Raw genomic sequence first — 18378 nt, forward strand, 5'->3', positions numbered from 1 at the left:
AAAGCAGCTTTGAAGGAAGAATAAATGAAAGTGGGATCATAGCTTAAAACATTTATTAAGAATCAAGTCATCAAAGGTTGAGATGGATGAGATGGCAGAAGACTTATTGAAGCATGCTTGATGTGAGATGATCGAATCCAATGAAGTAGTGATATCAGGAAGTGATATCGGGTAGAACTATAACAGGAAGCGATTATCGGGTAGAACTATAACATGATAGTAAGATATTGACATCACAGTGTGGTACGGATTGTGAAACCCACGTGAAGAGATAAGACAAAAGAATTTAAGTCTTAAGATGTATCAATTGGTTACCTAGTTGAGATGGAAGAAACCTTGTAAAGCAAACCAAGTGATCCATAATTCAACTCCCACTCGAAGCAATTTTATGAACACATGATATGAAGATCATGATACTAGTCTAACATGATACTAGTTCATGATATAAGGTGGAACATGTTATACTATTGGGACATGACATCATCATGACAAAATAGTTAGACAGAAACATTCTTGATATACGAAGGAAATCTTTTTAATACTCAAGCAAGAATCAGTAGATAAATTATTTGATCAACTTGGCACATCAGATCAATAATTCAACAAAAGTCATGCCAGAGAAATTCAAATTTGAAGGCTACCCATTCCAAAGAAAAGCTTTGTCAGATTAAAGGAGAGCAACGACAAGATTACTTAAAATCTTCTGACAGACGGCGAAATGACTTTGCAGACCAAGTTGGCAAAATTATTTGATCAACTACAATTCAAATTGGACGATCAAGATCAAAAGTTGATCAACGGGCTAATAGCTTTCATTGGCTATAAAATGCCCAAGCAGACTTGAAGACAAACAGAGATTTAAAAACACTTGAACAACGAAGAAAATTATCCAATCAATCATCAAGTGATATATTGAGCAATACACGATTAAATTCAAGTCTGAGTGAGAGAAAAATTTTATCTCTATTGAAAATCTTCTACTGAGTGTAGAAAAGGGGTAGAGTAACTGGAGAGAGTGAAAAACCCAGTTGGAGTGTAGCTTTGTGCGTAGCACTCGGTTGTAAAGGGTAGAGTAACAAGGGGAGCTTGTGAAAACCCGGTGAGAGCGTAGCTTGGTGCGTAGTTCTCGTGGTGTAGGAGTACAGCTTGGTGCGAAGTACTCGGGAAGGCGGAGTAACAAGAGGAGCTTGCGAAAAACCTTGGTGGAGTGTAGCTTTGTGCGAAGCACTCGGAGAAGTGTCGCTGGGCACTTATTCACTATTGTATCTGGGTGATCGAAAAATAGTGAATTTCCTCCTTGGAGTGAAAGGAGAAGAGTGGACTAGGAGGATTACACGACCTCTGAACCACTATAAATCTCTCTCTCTATTTACTTACTGCTCATTTAATTTCGTGCATGCTTATATCATCTGTGAACTAACCCGTTACGATTTATCGCGTATCTTTATCTGTCTGGGTTTGATAGTTCCCTCGTTTGCATGCAAGTGAAATTTTACATACATCATCCTTAATCTATATCAAGTATTTCTAACGTGATGCATGTATAGAATCTCTCTTTGAGCACGACACAATTAAAGCATAACACTTTGCCGTTACATTTCCGCTGTGCACACTCTAAGTTGTTATACTTGTTTGTGCTTGTTACTTAGAGTTGGAGTTACCAAAGTGTTGTTTGCTAAAAAAGTTGAAAAAGTTAGAGATGTCTATTCACCCCCCCCCCCCTCTAGACTTCTCGCCACCCTTTCGGGACCAACAAGTGGTATCAGAGCAGTTGTCTATTTGAGTCATTTCTTGACTGCTAGGCAGATCTCGAAAACTTCAAGATGAAGAGAGATATGGTTCTTGCTCAAAATTTGCTTTTCTCACTTGATAAATTTGATGATTTGAAAATACGTATGCATGTGCACTTATCTGTTTTAAATGATGAAATGTGGGAAGTCATCACAAATGGTCCTATTTCGATCATGCAAGTTAACACCGCCGCCGCATTAACTCCAAATGCTCCACGATATATTCCAAAGCCAAAAATGGAGTAGACAAGCGAAGATAGAGGGCGAAATAACTTGGACAACATTGCCAAGGATATTTTGTTCAAAGCGGTCGATGACACCATATTTCCAAAGATTCGAAAGTGCACTACGGCAAAAGAAATATGGGATACTCTCATAAGTATCGGTGAAGGCGACGAACAAGAAAAGGACAACAAGCTAACCATCGCCATGAAAAAATTCGAAGATTTCAAAATGCTTTCTAACGAAAGTATTACCGATATGGAAACACTCATAGTCAAGATTCTTGGTGAAATAAGTGATCTTGGCAAAACCATCTCCCAGAAGGAAATATCATTCAAAGTCTTGCGTGGACTACCTTCTAATTGGGATATGAAAGTAACCGCGATGCGTGATCATAGAGATCTAAGAACTTTATCTACGGATAAACTCTTTAGTGATCTCAAGGCATATGAGTTCGAGATGAAGACACAAATTGAAGAAGAACGCGATGAACGAAAATCCACACTAATGGCCGAACAACCATCTACATCAAGGTCAGTAGGAAATAATGATTTTTTATCTGACGAACAATTCTCCTTATTTGTTAGGAAATTCAAAAAATTCATGCGAAAGAACAAGTTCAAGAATTCACCACAAGGAAGCTTGTTTAGAAGACCAAGAAAAGAACCGGTCGAAGATAACACAAATGTGTGTTATAATTGTAGAAAGCCTAGACACTTTATGGCAGAATGTCCACACCCCAAGGTAAGCAAAAATTCGGATGCTACTAACCCTTCGCAGGAAGAATACAAGTCGAAAGAAAAGAGATTAAAAAAGGATAAACGAATAGCTTTGATAAGTGATCCGCTAGAAGCAAGTGAATCCGAAGAATCATCCAGTGACGAGAGTGATTCATCACAAGAAGATACGGCGCTTCTATGTTTAGTCGGCAAGACACCCGAACATGAGGAATGTTTAATGGCGTGAGAAACCGACGAAGAGGTATCTTCTAGTTCCTTTGGTTCCTTTAGTTCCGTTGACACTTCTTTCGAGACTCAAGAATCATTTCAAAGTCTTATGGAAGATTGTCAAAAGGTCATGGCCACTCATACTCAAATCAAAGAGCGCAATAATACATTAATCCTTGAAAAGGAAGAAATGACACAAAAATTGCAAAATGCTCTAAATGAAATGAGTAACTTGAAAATCGAAAATATTCGACTTCAAGAAGAGTGCAAAGCTAGAGAGGTTAGAGAACATAACGTTTGGGAAGTTATCGCATCATTTACGCATTCATCCAAAATAATGGATAAAATGGTAAACATGCAAAAACCCGCTGGAGATAAAGCCGGACTAGGCTACGATCCATCATGTTCTAAAACCCCTCAAAAGTTGACTAATTCTACTACTACTTTAATTAATAAAGTTCCAGTGGTAAAATTTATAAAAAGTCAACACAGCACAATGAGACAAGGAGTTGGAAACAAAATCAATGCCCAGAAAATTGTTGCAAGGCCGAATCAACACAGTGATATCTTGGCAAGACAACAAAATTTTAAAAGGCAAAAATTTGTATCTCAAAGGAGAACCAACGAGTCTAGTGCAATAAAACCTCATAGGAATATGGGAAGATTTATGAGAATTGGGGCTGGGAGATTATATCCCTCAGAAGAAGATTGGTCGCTTGAAAACAAACCATGGACCAAGTCCAGATTTGCTCTATTTCATAGAATCAAGCAACTAACAGCTTCCCAACCCGCACCGAATCATTATTCGAAGGTGCGTTATAATTATAAAGTTTTTAATGGTTACAAATCACCTACTCTTGGATCAGTGGGATCTAGGTGGATTTGGATGCCAAAAATTACTAACACAAAAGGACCCAAACAAGTATGGGTACCTAAAAGAAATTAATCTTTTTTTGCAGGAAGTTTGGTATTTCGATAGCGGATGCTCTCGACACATGACCGACAATAAAGCTAGTCTAGTTGAGTTCAAAAGTAGTTTTCGGTCGAAACGATCGATATGGAATGACAAAAGGCACCGGCACAATTATAAAGAATGGCCTACGAATTGAAGATGTTTCATTTGTCGAAGGATTAAAATTGAATTTGTTTAGCACAAGCCAATTCTGCGACAAAGGCTACCTCGTAGAATTTTTCAAAGATAAATGTCAAGTCAAAGACGAATCTACGAAGGAAGTTGTACTAGCCGGATCGAGAAAGAAAAATATGTATGTTGTTGATTGGAGTACAACGAAAGACTCTGTGTGTTTGATGGTAAGCAATTCAAATGAAGCAAGTTGGGAATGGCACAGGAGGCTAAATCATCTAAATTTTAAAACCATCAATAAGCTTGCACAAAATAAGCTAGTCGATGGATTGCCCAACATTGCATTCAAAAAGGATCAAATATGCGATGCATGCCAGAAAGGAAAACAGATCAGAACATCATTCAAACCCAAAGCTCAAGAGTCAACATCAAGACCTCTAAGTCTACTGCACGTGGATTTATTTGGTCCAGTAGACCCAGTAAATATAAGTGGTAAGAAATACACTTTGGTTGTTGTTGATGATTTTTCCAGGTACACATGGACGTTATTCATAAAGAAAAAGAGTGAAGTTGAATCAAAGTTGCCGGAGCTGCTAAAGCAACTACAAGTCGAAAAAGATATGAAGATTGCAACAATTCGAACCGATCGAGGAACCGAATTTGTGAATGGCGTGATTCAATCCTATTGCAATTCACAAGGGATTCTACACCAACTATCTGCCGCATGAACGCCGCAACAAAATGGAGTAGCTGAAAGAAGAAACAGGACACTCAAAGAAGCTGGACGTGTCATGATATCAGCCGCCGATCTACCAAAGAGATTTTGGGCAGAAGCTATCAACACGACATGTTATACTCAAAATCGAAGTCTAATCCACAAGTCATATAACAAAACACCATACGAATTATGGAAAGGGAGGAAACCCAACCTCACCTATTTTCATACATTTGGGTGTAAATGTTTTGTACTTGTTAATAGAAAGTCTTATTTAAAGACTTTTGACGAACGTGCGAACGAAGAAATATTCTTGGGATATTCATCCACCAGCAAGGCGTACATAATATTCAACAAATCAACAATGATGGTAGAAGAATCAATTCATGTTGTGTTCGACGAAAGCAACAACAAAGAAATCAAAGATAAGGGAAGTAATTCTAAATTAAATTATTCTAACAATATTTTTGAGGAAAATATGTTGCAGGATTTCGAAGAAACAAATAACATGGGTACTCATCAATTTGAGTCAATGCCCACTGTGGCACGTGATGTACCAATCGTGACCACACCTGAAGTTGCACCCGAAATGGAAGAAATCCCAGTAGATGAACCCGAAGAAATACCCGTCAACAATTTACAACAAGATGAAATTCAACAAGTGGCACAACAAGTGGAATTTCAACAAGAAGGAAACTCTGAGAATCCAATGAGTTTTCAACCAAATCGAAAATGGCTAAGAAGTCACCCACATGACTTAGTCATTGGAAACCCGAGAGACGGAGTTAGAACATGATCATCTACAAGGGACCAACAAGATGCAATGTTCTCATGCTTTCTATCGCAATTGGAACCGAAAGAAATTGATGAAGCTCTAGCCGACCCAAGTTGGATAGATGCAATGCAAGAAGAATTAGATCAATTCAAGCGCAACGACGTATGGGAACTTGTTCCAAGACCAATGCACCAAAATGTAATCGACACCAAATGGGTCTTTAGGAACAAAGCAAACGAAGATGGCGTTATTGTTAGGAATAAAGCAAGACTAGTCGCAAAGGGGTATTCACAAGAAGAAGGCATAGATTTTGATGAGACATTTGCCCCCATCGCACGACTCGAAGCAATCCGGATATTCCTAGCATATGCAGCCTACACGAACTTCACAGTATATCAAATGGACGTAAAGAGCGCATTTCTTAATGGCTTACTTGAAGAAGAAATTTACGTAGAACAACCACCCGGATTTGAGGTAAAAGGCACTGGTGATCAAGTCTACAAACTCAAGAAGGCATTGTATGGGTTGAAACAAGCTCCGCGAGCTTGGTACGATACCTTGTTGATGTTCCTAATTGGTTGTGGATTCACCAAGGGCCTAGTCGATAAAACCCTTTTTAGAATTCAAGAAAATGGTCATATTTTATTAGTGCAAATTTATGTTGATGATATTATTTTTGGAAGTACTAATATTTCTTTGTGTGAGAAATTCTCTAAGCTTATGCAGAAAAGATTCGAAATGAGCATGATGGGAGAATTAAACTACTTTTTTGGGACTACAAGTCAAACAGCTCAAAGAAGGAATTTTCATGAATCAAGCCAAATATACAAAAGATCTTATAAAGAAATTTGGGCTAGATGGAAAATCCTCAGTCAAAATTCCCATGAGTACTTCTCAAAAATTAGACAAAGATGACGAAGGCAAAGACGTTGATCAAACGATGTATCGAGGAATAATTGGATCGCTGCTATATCTAACCGCAAGCAGACCAGACATATCTTACTCAGTTGGAGTATGTGCGAGATTTCAATCGAAGCCTAAAGAGAGTCATCTGATTGCAAAAAAGAAGACAATTCGATACTTAAAGGGAACAATCAATGTGGGATTATGGTATCCCAAAGAAGGTGATTTTACACTAACTGGTTATTCAGATGCAGATTTTGCAGGATATAAAATAGACCGGAAAAGTACCTCAGGGACATGCCAGTTCTTAGGGGGAAAATTGATCTCTTGGTTCAGCAAGAAACAAAACTCCATAGCTACGAGCACTGCCGAGGCCAAATATATTGCAGCTGGGAGTTGTTGTGCACAAATTTTGTGGATGAAGCAACAATTGTTGGACTATGGGATTAAATGCAAAAATGTTAGTATTTTATGTGATAATACTAGCGCAATTGCAATAACCCAAAATCCAGTGCTCCACTCGCGAACCAAACACATTGACGTCCGACATCACTTCATACGAGACCACGTCGAGAAGAAAGATTTGAAGATCGATCATGTTCCCTCATAAAATCAAATTGCCGATATCCTCACAAAACCTTTGTATGAATCTCGTTTTGCAACTCTAAGGCACGAAATGAGAATGATCGAAATGAGCTAAGTATTTCGAAACTATTAAATTCGAAAATGTGTGTACGTGTTTTGCATGAAATTGCATGAAATTTGTTACCTATGTGTTCTACGTGATTTAATTTAATTAATATGTTACAATTTATTTGTGTACATGTTAGTAATTTTATCTTACGAACTTAGGTACGTAGAAATTGGTTATTTGCTCTTAAAATGATATAAGGGATATAAAAGTTAGGGGGAATGCATCATAATAGTGGAGGGATTATATGATTTAGGGGGAATGTACTGATGCTAAGCTATGCTAAAGTTGATAACAGTGCATGCAAGTTGATTTGTCAGTCTGAATGATCATCAACTTTATTTTAATTTTCACCTGCTTAAGTCAATTTGATGTGATTCTTTTTAAAAATTAAGAAATGTATCTGGCATCAATTTTGGTCTTATCTGTTTAAATTAAATTTATTAATTGCTCAATTTTAATTCTCAGATTTATCAGATGTTGAAATTAAATTGTTAGCATGAATAGATTTATTGCACTAACAATTTTATGTCGAAGAAATTTTTGCTCCATGAACATCTACAGGTGGCAGCTAATTGAAGCTTAATTTTTGGCGCCATGTACCCACAAATGGAGTATTAAAATCTTAGTTGGCAAATTTAAATCAGTAAAAGTTTGAAGTTGCCCTCAACTGTTCTACAACCTCTCTCTATCCACTAAAGGGCAAGATGGTAATTTTGCTAGGCAATTTACTTTGTCTCCAACGAAGAGAGAAGAGGAAGAAAGAAGATCAACTTCTTCTCCCTAATTCTCACCGCCGGCCACATGCAAGAGAAGGAAGAAGCTTGAATATCTCCCAAATCTAACCAACCCATCCCAAATCTCCCACAAAAATCTCTTCTAAACACAAATACCCATTACCCACCCTCACCATTAACCTTGAAACCTCTCAAAACCAAAAACCCATTCCCTTCAACCCAAATTTCGGACTGCCGAAATCCCACCCGAAAAACCCACCTCAAATTTATCCCAATTTGTGTTCTATCAAGATGAAAGGAGCTCTCAATCAAATTGGAGCTGAAGGATCGAGGAAAATCACACGGGTGATTCGCGGGATGATCTTGGACATTGAAGATTACAACAAGTTCGTCCAAACCAAAGACTTGGGGGTAAAAATCTTAACCTCTCTTGAATCTAGTGGGTACGGATGTGACAAATTCGGTGAATGAAAATTTGGAGAATACTCAAGGCACAATTAATCTTACAACTTTGGAAATTGAAGAAAATATTGGTGATTTTAGGGAGCATGAAAGCCGAATGGATGCACAAGAGAATGTGTTGCAAATTGAAGTGTCACCTTTGCCTTTAAGTTGTGCCGAGCCGATTAATGTTGCCACTGCCGAACCAATGGACCCTACTCTTGATGAGCCCTTGTGTCTTGAGGATACACCATACGTGGAAGCACCTGAGCGGGTTGATTCGTCCATGCCGAGATATCCACATGAGTCACACAAGGAGGTACATTCTCATTCCATTGATATTAATGCTATAAAAGATAGTATCATTGGAGATGTACGTAGGGAAATTCAATAATTGAGAGGAGATGTCTTTCAAGAATTTGAGAAAGTCCACAATTAATTTGGTAATGTTGATACCAAATTAGGTGACTTTCACAAGGAAATTTATGAAAGGGCCGAATCCTTGTTACTTAGACAAGGATCAATGCAAGGCGATATGGCCACAATGCAAGAACATAATAGGTAAGTCTTGAAGATGTTCCTTGACTTAGGAAAGAAAGGAACGGATTGTGAATCGAGGCTACGATTGGTGGAAAATCAATTGAAAGCTCTTCTAGTCCAAATTGGCGTGAACAATGATCTTTTAATTGGAGTCCAAAAGAGCCAAGACAAAGCTTCGGCGAGTTTTCAAAGCTATATTGATGCTGCCGAAAAGGGGGAAAGAGCTAGAGGAGCCCCAAGCCATTTGGTAAATCATTTGATTGGACCGTCTTCACAACGGCCACTAGTTGAGCTTGTTCGACCTCTAGGAGCACCGAGAGGAGTCTCACCCACACCGAATGTTCAAAGCCGAGGAAGAGGAAGAGGGAGGATTATGGATTATCTTGTGACCGTGCAAAGTTCGGATTTTCCTAGTCAACAAGAATGCCCAAGGCCATCACCTTCAAGATCAATCTATAATGAGAACAAGATGAAGCTTGTACGTGAGTTGGAGACCTTTTTCGGACACTCAAGCAACGAGATGGTAAGATGGAAGATCATTTGAAGAATGCGTTGCTTGGTACCAAGCTGGAGTGTTGCGGGGTGACAATATTCAAGAAGCATATGGAAATTATGTAACCGAGCAAGTCTGTAACACCCCAAAATTTGACTTCCAAAACTTTCGTTAAATGACATTAGAATTCAAAACTTACTATAAATAGAATTACTAAAAATGATATTTATTATAAAATGCACTTCAGTTCAAGTCTTAAATAATTCGTAATTCAAATTCTAACACTTAGAGGGTGCTACCGCCACATTTAATCTATCAAGACTAGATGCAAGGCTAATCACAAACAATCTAATATTTCAATCACTAACTATTACATTTATTCCTTTCTTCTTCTAACGCGCTCTTTCACTTCAAGCTTTCATCAATTCCTGTTAAATATTTTTGAAACACATAACAAACAGTGGGGATTAGCAAAATATGCTAAGTAAGGGTTACTTTGCCCGGAAACAAAATTTAAAATGAAATAGGTACATTACTTTCAAAAATAACTTTTCTTTCAAAATCACTTACTAATCCTTCTTCATTTCATCAACAATCAATTACCACATCAAAATGTACCTTTAAATATTTAATTCTTTTTTTTTTTTTTTACGTACAAATAATCATTTTGGAAGAACATCACCACAACAATAATTAGCCACAAGGCTTAAAAACAGATATGTGCTTTTAAAATATTTGATTCGATTTCTCTTTTTTTTTTAGTAAATACAAGTTTTTATGAAAAATCACCAATCATATAAATGGGCAGGAAATCCCATATCCGGTAACATAAATGGGCATAAGATCCCATAGCCAATATAAATGGGCATAAAATCCCATAGCAAATATAAATGGGTATCAAATCCCATAGCCAATATAAATGGGCATCAAATCCCATAGCCAAAATAAATGGGTATACAATCCCATAGCAAATATAAATGGGTATAAAATCCCATAGCCAATATAAATGGGAATCAAATCCCATAGCCAAAATAAATGGGTATACAATCCCATAGCGAATATAAATGGGTATAAAATCGCCTAAGTGTGCCGGTAACACCCATTTTCTTTTGGTTAGTTAATGCTTCCGCTATAGTATTAATGAATTTTGAATTGAGAAAACGAGTTATTGTAAAGAAAATTTAGTAGTGAAAATTGGGGTGTTACAAAGTCACCGCACCATACCAACTCAAGGATGGAGAACAAGACTTCAAGAAGTTAAGGGCACAAGTGAATGCCTTAATTGGCAAGAGGTAAAAATTTGAAGCCTCATTTTTTTTGGTGTACATAATATTAGCTAGCTTGTTCGAATTATGCCTTTTTGGTACAAAATATAGAAATTGCTAGCATATGGTTTATCTCTTTATTTTTGTCTAGTATGTTTACTTAATTGCTTTAAAGTCTCAAGATTTTAATTGGACTTAGTAATTGCATGTGAAGCGTATAATTGAGAAAATAAAATTGAAAGGGGGAAGAAAAATTAAAAGATAAAAATTAATACGCAACCCCGCGTCTTAATCTCAATATACGTTTAGGATCGTCCAAAATTAAAATCTCTAGGTCTTAAATGTGTTAAACTCGTCAAATGGCTAGTCGCAATAAAATTGGACAAAAAGATTATTTTTCAAAATTTGACATAGCCAAATGATTTGGGTATAAGTTTCGGCATCATCAAAAAGGGGGAAATTGTTAGGAATATATTGTATGAGTTTTGATGAGCCAAATGTATTTTGTAGACCCCAATTTTATTTTATTTGAGTCAGTTCTGGTTCACAAAGTATAGTGCACCACTGCCATGAAGTCTACGTGAAAGCAGCTTTGAAGGAAGAATAAATGAAAGCGGGATCATAGCTTAACACATTTATTAAGCATTAAGTTATCAAAGGTTGAGATGGATGAGATGTCAATAAGACTTATTGAAGAATGCTTGATGTGAGATGATCCATAGTTCAAATCCCATTGGAAGTATTTTTGGTGTAAAGTAAAATGCTATCATGAAGTAGCGATATCGGGAAGTAATATCACAAAGAAGATATCAGGAAGTGATATCGAGTAGAATTATCATGAAGAAACATTTTTATAACATGATAGTAAGATATATCGGATGATGACGTCACTACTATCGGATGATGACATCACAGTGTGGTATGGATTGTGAAACCCACGTGAAGAGATAAGACAAAAGAATTTAATTCTTGAGATGTATCAATTGGTTACCTAGTTGAGATGGAAGAATCCTTGCAAAGCAAATTAAATGATCCATAGTCTGATTCCGACCTAAAGCAATTTTATGAACACATGGTATGAAGATCATAATACTAGTCTAACATGATACTAGTTCATGATATAAGGTGGAACATATTATACTATTGGGACATGACATCATCAAAGGAGCTATGACATCATCATGACAAAATAGTTAGACAGAAACATTCTTATGAAGCTCTGTTTCTGCGAAGGAAGTCTAAGGAGAAGAAGAAGCTGATATACGAAGGAAATCTTTTTAATACTCAAGCAAGAATCAGCAGATAAATTATTTGATCAACTTGGCACATCAGATCAATAATTCAACAAAAGTTATGTTAGAGAAATTCAAATTTGAAGGCTACCCATTCCAAAGAAAAGCTTTGTCAGATTAAAGGAGAGCAACGACAAGATTACTCAAAATCTTCTGACATACGGCGAAATGACTTTGCAGACCAAGTTGGCAAAATTATTTGATCAACTACAATTCAAATTGGACGATCAAGATCGAAAGTTGATCAACGGGCAAATAGCTTTCATTGGCTATAAAATGCCCAAGCAGACTTGAAGACAAACAGAGATTTAAAAACACTTGAACAACGAAGAAAATTATCCAATCAATCATCAAGTGATATATTGAGCAATACACGATTAAATTCAAGTCTGAGTGAGAGAAAAATTTTATCTCTATTGAAAATCTTCTACTGAGTGTAGAAAAGGGGTAGAGTAACTGGAGAGAGTGAAAAACCCAGTTGGAGTGTAGCTTTGTGCGTAGCACTCGGTTGTAAAGGGTAGAGTAACAAGGGGAGCTTGTGAAAACCCGGTGAGAGCGTAGCTTGGTGCGTAGTTCTTGTGGTGTAGGAGTACAGCTTGATGCGAAGTACTCGGGAAGGCGGAGTAACAAGAGGAGCTTGCGAAAAACCTTGGTGGAGTGTAGCTTTGTGCGAAGCACTCGGAGAAGTGTCGCTGGGCACTTATTCACTATTGTATCTGGGTGATCGAAGAATAGTGAATTTCCTCCTTGGAGTGAAAGGAGAAGAGTGGACTTGGAGGATTACACCACCTCTGAACCACTATAAATCCCTCTCTCTATTTACTTACTGCTCATTTAATTTCGTGCATGCTTATATCATCTGTGAACTAACCCGTTACAATTTATCGCGTATCTTTATCTGTCTGGGTTTGATAGTTCCCTCGTTTGCATGCAAGTGAAATTTTACATACATCATCCTTAATCTATATCAAGTATTTCTAACGTGATGCATGTATAGAATCTCTCTTTGAGCACGACACAATTAAAGCATAACACTTTGCCGTTACATTTCCGCTGTGCAAACTCTAAGTTGTTATACTTGTTTATGCTTGTTACTTAGAGTTGAAGTTACCAAAGTGTTGCTTGCTAAAGAAGTTGAAAAAGTTAGAGAAGTCTATTCACCCCACCCCCCCCCCCTCTAGACTTCTCGCCACCCTTTCGGGACCAACAGTAAGTTATACCTAAAATCCCTATTTTGGTTTTTGTTAATTGAACCTGCTAATATCTTAATTTTTTTTTTTTTTGGTTTTTTCTAATCTTTATATTAAATATTTTTATCTGCATATTTGTAGCTTTCAAGAAGTGTTTAAGAATGATGATAAACTCCTATTCTTGGCGAATTTGAGATCATTGCTAAAGCATGAGCATGTCGAATCTGCAGTGTTGGACACTTGGAGTCTATTTCTCAATTACCTGGAGTATAACTGCAGTTCTAAAGATTCGGTTAAGAGATTCTTTTTTACAACAAATCCAGTGGTAAGTTATTCTTTGAACCAGTTATAGTTTCATGCACATTTAATAACATATTGAAACATATATATGATCGAAACTGTAATTATAAACTTTTTCATTTAGAAATGCACACGATACCATATGGTTTCACACACTTTAATTCAAAAAAAACAAAAAAGATAACATCACTTATTAATGAAATGTATAATTAATATCTAAAATTCATGATTTTATAGACACATTGTATTGTGAATGCACCAACACAAGAGGGCACTGATGAATTCTACCGTAAGTTTGAAGAAGATGTTGATACCGAGCTTGACGTTTATGACCATCCTTTGAAACGACGATTGGTACATTATATTCCAAATTCTTTACATAAGATTTGTATTTATTATTTCTCTGTGCTAACACATTTAAAACAAATTCCAACTTGCAGTTCTTTTTTTCCAGTCATCCAATTTGATCACATATATGTAATATGCATTGATATGATACCTGGGTATACACGGGTTGATATACTTGACAATTCCTTCGTCTGTGGTACTGACACAAACAAATATGGCAATCTACCCCGTACATTGGTAAGTATTGACTCACACATTTTAAGACATTATACAAACTTTAACATTTTATTATAATTTTTTTTTAAAATAATTTTCTGTTTTATTGCAGCAAGACTATTTTGCGCGATATTTGCAAAGGAAGATGATGTACACTACTGCATAAACACTTAAAAAAGTTCTAACATTAAGACTGGATATGAAATGTAGAGATCAAAAAAACAAGGATGGTTGTGGTGTATTTACAATGCGCCACATGGAAACATACATGGGCACTGGATCGTCTGATTGGGACTGTGGCATCAAGAAAGGAAAGAAAAAAGATCTTGAACATCTCAGGATCAAGTACATTGCAGCGATTTTAAATGCTGAAAATAACGAATTGTCCATTCAGAACAACAAAAATGCTGGTCTTGTAAACAAATAGCCCACTTAGTATTAGTTTATGTAATTAGCAAACATTAATATATTTTTGTTATATAAAAACCTTTTGTTACATTAAGCAAATTAAGTTATATTTTGACGCACAGTACAACTTGCGTGAGTGCATATCTTAATGTGTGTTCATTTGCATACTAAAAATATCATGGAAAATAATAATTATTAAAAACAAAAACAAAAACTCAAATAAATTAATGTGCGTTCATATTCACCATTATGTGCGAGTTACTAAAATACAACGTGCGGGACCTCAGGTCTTGATTTGCGTTCGTTTGAGAACCAATTAACAAACCATTTCTCTAATATCTCTTTAATATGCGTCTCATATCTCTTTAATATGCGTCTCATGTTTCTTTACTGTGCGTTTCATATCTCTTTAATGTGCGTTCGTCCGACTAATACTTCAGTGTGCTTTTGTGTTCATTTATTTCGCGCATTGAACTTAAAATATCACTGTTCTTTCATTTCAAACAAATTTCGCGCACTCCGGTTCTAAGACAACTGAATTAATACTCCACAAATAAAAACAGAAATCGTCCTACCTTCACGTTGTTCAGTTTCCAAAAGCATTTTTCAAAAATTTTACCGATTACAGTCGTCGTTCTTCATTCCAGGCTTTTTTTTAACAACACCGCAGACATGGCGTCGCCGGGAAATGCTCCATAGTCTCAAAAATCTACTCAACTATCAACTACTGTACAAGGTAAATTCGACCCCCTATTTATTCCAATAATATCGTTTATTGATTAATTTCTCGCACAGTATGATTTGCATGTTTATTTCAGAATTATACAAAATAAGGTCTAAATGCAAAAACAATGTCATACTAGTTCACGCACACTATGAGTTAAATTACTGCAATATATATACATATATATACTCATTGACGCACACTGGTATCTAACTGTACAAACATCTTATTCTTGCGAATTGATTTTCAAATTGATACATTAAGTTTTAATTAAACACACACCTTAAGTAATGCTTGTATGCAATTTACTTTACGTCTTAACGCACATTAAGTAATAATATAACGCATAAACTGTACTCACCTAACGCACATTAAATTTCAAACTCACTGAATAAGTTATAGTTACATGCATATACTGTACTATCCTAACGCACATTAACTTGCAAAACTCTCATATCTTTATGTTTCATGAATTATGTTGTTTTCCTTGTGCAAACTATATTCAACTTAATGCAGATTGATTATGCATTTAACCATTCTTGCATTTTGCAATCAATTTATATATATTTTTTATTCATTTATTAAATTTTTTAAAAAAAAAAACAATAGGTAAAAAACGCAAAAGCCAACAGAAATTAGATATGGTTATTGCTACATCATCTGGGGGGGGGGGGGGGGGGGGGCTGTACAGGTTGGAAAACAAAGACAGAGATCAAAAAATAGAAACCATGGAATTTATGACGGTGTGCCTAAAGTTAAGAACAGGGGATCATCAGCTAGGTTGATTTATGCAATCAAAGATTTTAGCCCTGAACAACGAGCTGCAGTCAAGGATATTGGTTTTGGGAGTATCCTTAGCCTACAGATTACAGAATTCCCAATATGGCTGAGCTACTGGATACTCCAAAATTATGATCCAATGGATGGTACCTTGACATTGCACTCTGGTTTTAAGCTTGACGTGACAGAAGATGATGTTGAATCTGCCTTAGGCTTCCCAAGGGGACCATTTGAAATTGCATATGAGAAAGACAGGTTATCTCCTACTCTCCCACTGTTCTTGGATTGGAAAGCCAAAATTCAACTAAAAATCCCAACCTCAGTGTTGTATGGTGAGGTTATTAAAGCAATGATGGACTCCACTAATGGGGGAGAATGGTTCAAGATCCACTTCATGGTCATACTAAGCTCTATGTACATTGATGGCCCTAAAAGTGGATATGTTGGTCAACGCATCTTGGAGGCGTTGAATGATGTCACCAAAATCCATGATTTCAATTGGTGTCGCTTCCTATTGCAGAGATTGAATACTGCAGTACTTGCTTGGCAACCGAACCCAACTGGTTATTTCCCTGGGTCCCTCCTGTTCATGCTTGTAAGTCTTAAATATGTATTTGTTCTATTTAAAATACAAAACATAGTAAGTTATGTTGCTAACATTTGTCATTTGTATTTAGGTACATTATGTTGATCGTGTTCTGTTACAATTCCATAGACCTATTAAAAGAGCTATTCCAGCTTTAATAGGATGGACAACTAAACATTTAAAAGACCGAGAGTTGGAAGAGTTTAAGTCTGGGGCTTTTGGACGAGGCCGAATTCATAGACGTAATCCCCAGTTTGTGCCCACTCAAACAGATTCAGAAGAATTCGATTGTAATGATCAACCAGAAATGGAAGTATTGACATGTAGTAATCAACGAGCATTGCCACCTTTTCCTACTGTCATAGGTCAAAAACAGACTGAAGTCCAACATGTGCCACTCGAAGGAGTGAAGGTGTGTTCTTCATTCTATGATGTTTTTGTTTATTTTTATTCAAACTACTTTCACTTATATTACTGTATAATTGTAAAGCACATTATGTTTTACCATCACACACACAATAATTCATGTGCATGCAAGTTAAAGATTCTATTCCACGCACATTATGTCATAATCGTAAGCACATTAATTCTTACAACAGGAATTCTGCACTGGTTATGCACAGTCTCTGCAAAGGTTTTCTGATGAGATGGTAAACCTGATTGACTACTCAAAAAATTCACCAGCCATGTTTCAAAATAATGAGAAAGTAAAAAACCTGCATTCAATGGCTATAAAGACACTCAGTCCTGTTGTTCAAGGCATGCAATCATGTCTCTCCCAAGAAGAGCGAGAAACATTTAGTAGTCAAGACTCCTTTTGGGGCGATCCACAAACATATATTGCAATTGACCTTGCAATACAAAAAAGGAAAGAGTATTTGGAAGAACAGCTGTTTGAATTTCCAAGTTTCAACCTTTTAAAAACACCAATACCAAGCCCCACTTACAGCAATGCCGATAGTGCTACAGTGACCCCCGTTGTCAATTTCAATCCAAAGGAAGCACAGACAGCAACAAGTATTTCAGATGAGGTTTTAAATATTGTTGCTTGCTACGTTGTTGATGATCTTCAGCAGACTACTTTGAATAGGGAACAATAATGACAAGGTTAAGTCTCATGACGAAGATCACCATGCTGACAGTACTCTTGCCACAGAATTTGAAACACGTAAGATTCAAAATACAAACAAGACAAGTGTTAACGAAGCTGCAAAGGAAACAACAACACCTGCTGAGGGGAGACTACAGAGACACTGTGTGGAAAGCAAAATGATATATGCAATGGACTCTCCATGCTTTACAATGAAACTGAACTTTACTGCACCACACACTCCTAATGAAATCATGCTCAACAACTGGGTTTATACCGTCAATTATACAAATAGGTAAGTTACAGTTGAAATTCGTATGTATGAAATGAGTTTCATAACATGTTAGTGTTTCCCGTGTGCTATAAGATGTTAATAATGTGTGTGAGTCTTATACTTAATGTGCCTGAGATTTCTGATTAATATGCGTTTGTGTAATTCTTAATGTGCGTTTTTTTAATGCCTAATGTGCATGAGATTTATGCTTAATGTGCGTCAGTGTCTACTTAGCGCGGGTTGTTGTGTGAGTTGTTAAAACTTTAAATTGCATGATTTGTGTGTTTAATGTGGGTGACTTTTGTGATTAAGGTGTGTGAGTCCTGTTCCTAAGATGTGTGAGTCTTATACTTAATGTGCCTGAGATTTCTGATTAATGTGCGTTTGTGTAATGTTTAATGTGCATTTGTGTAATGCCTAGTGTGCGTGAGTTTTATACATAATGTGCGTCAGTGTCTACTTAGTGCAAGTTTTTGTGTGAAATGTTAAAACTTTAAATTGAATGATTTGTGTGCTTAATGTGCGTGAGTTTTCTGCTTAATGTCTGTGAGTCTTGTTCCTAAGATG

Source organism: Ipomoea nil, unplaced genomic scaffold, assembly GCF_001879475.1.
Source record: "Ipomoea nil cultivar Tokyo-kokei standard unplaced genomic scaffold, Asagao_1.1 scaffold1031, whole genome shotgun sequence".
Lineage (NCBI taxonomy): Eukaryota > Viridiplantae > Streptophyta > Magnoliopsida > Solanales > Convolvulaceae > Ipomoea > Ipomoea nil.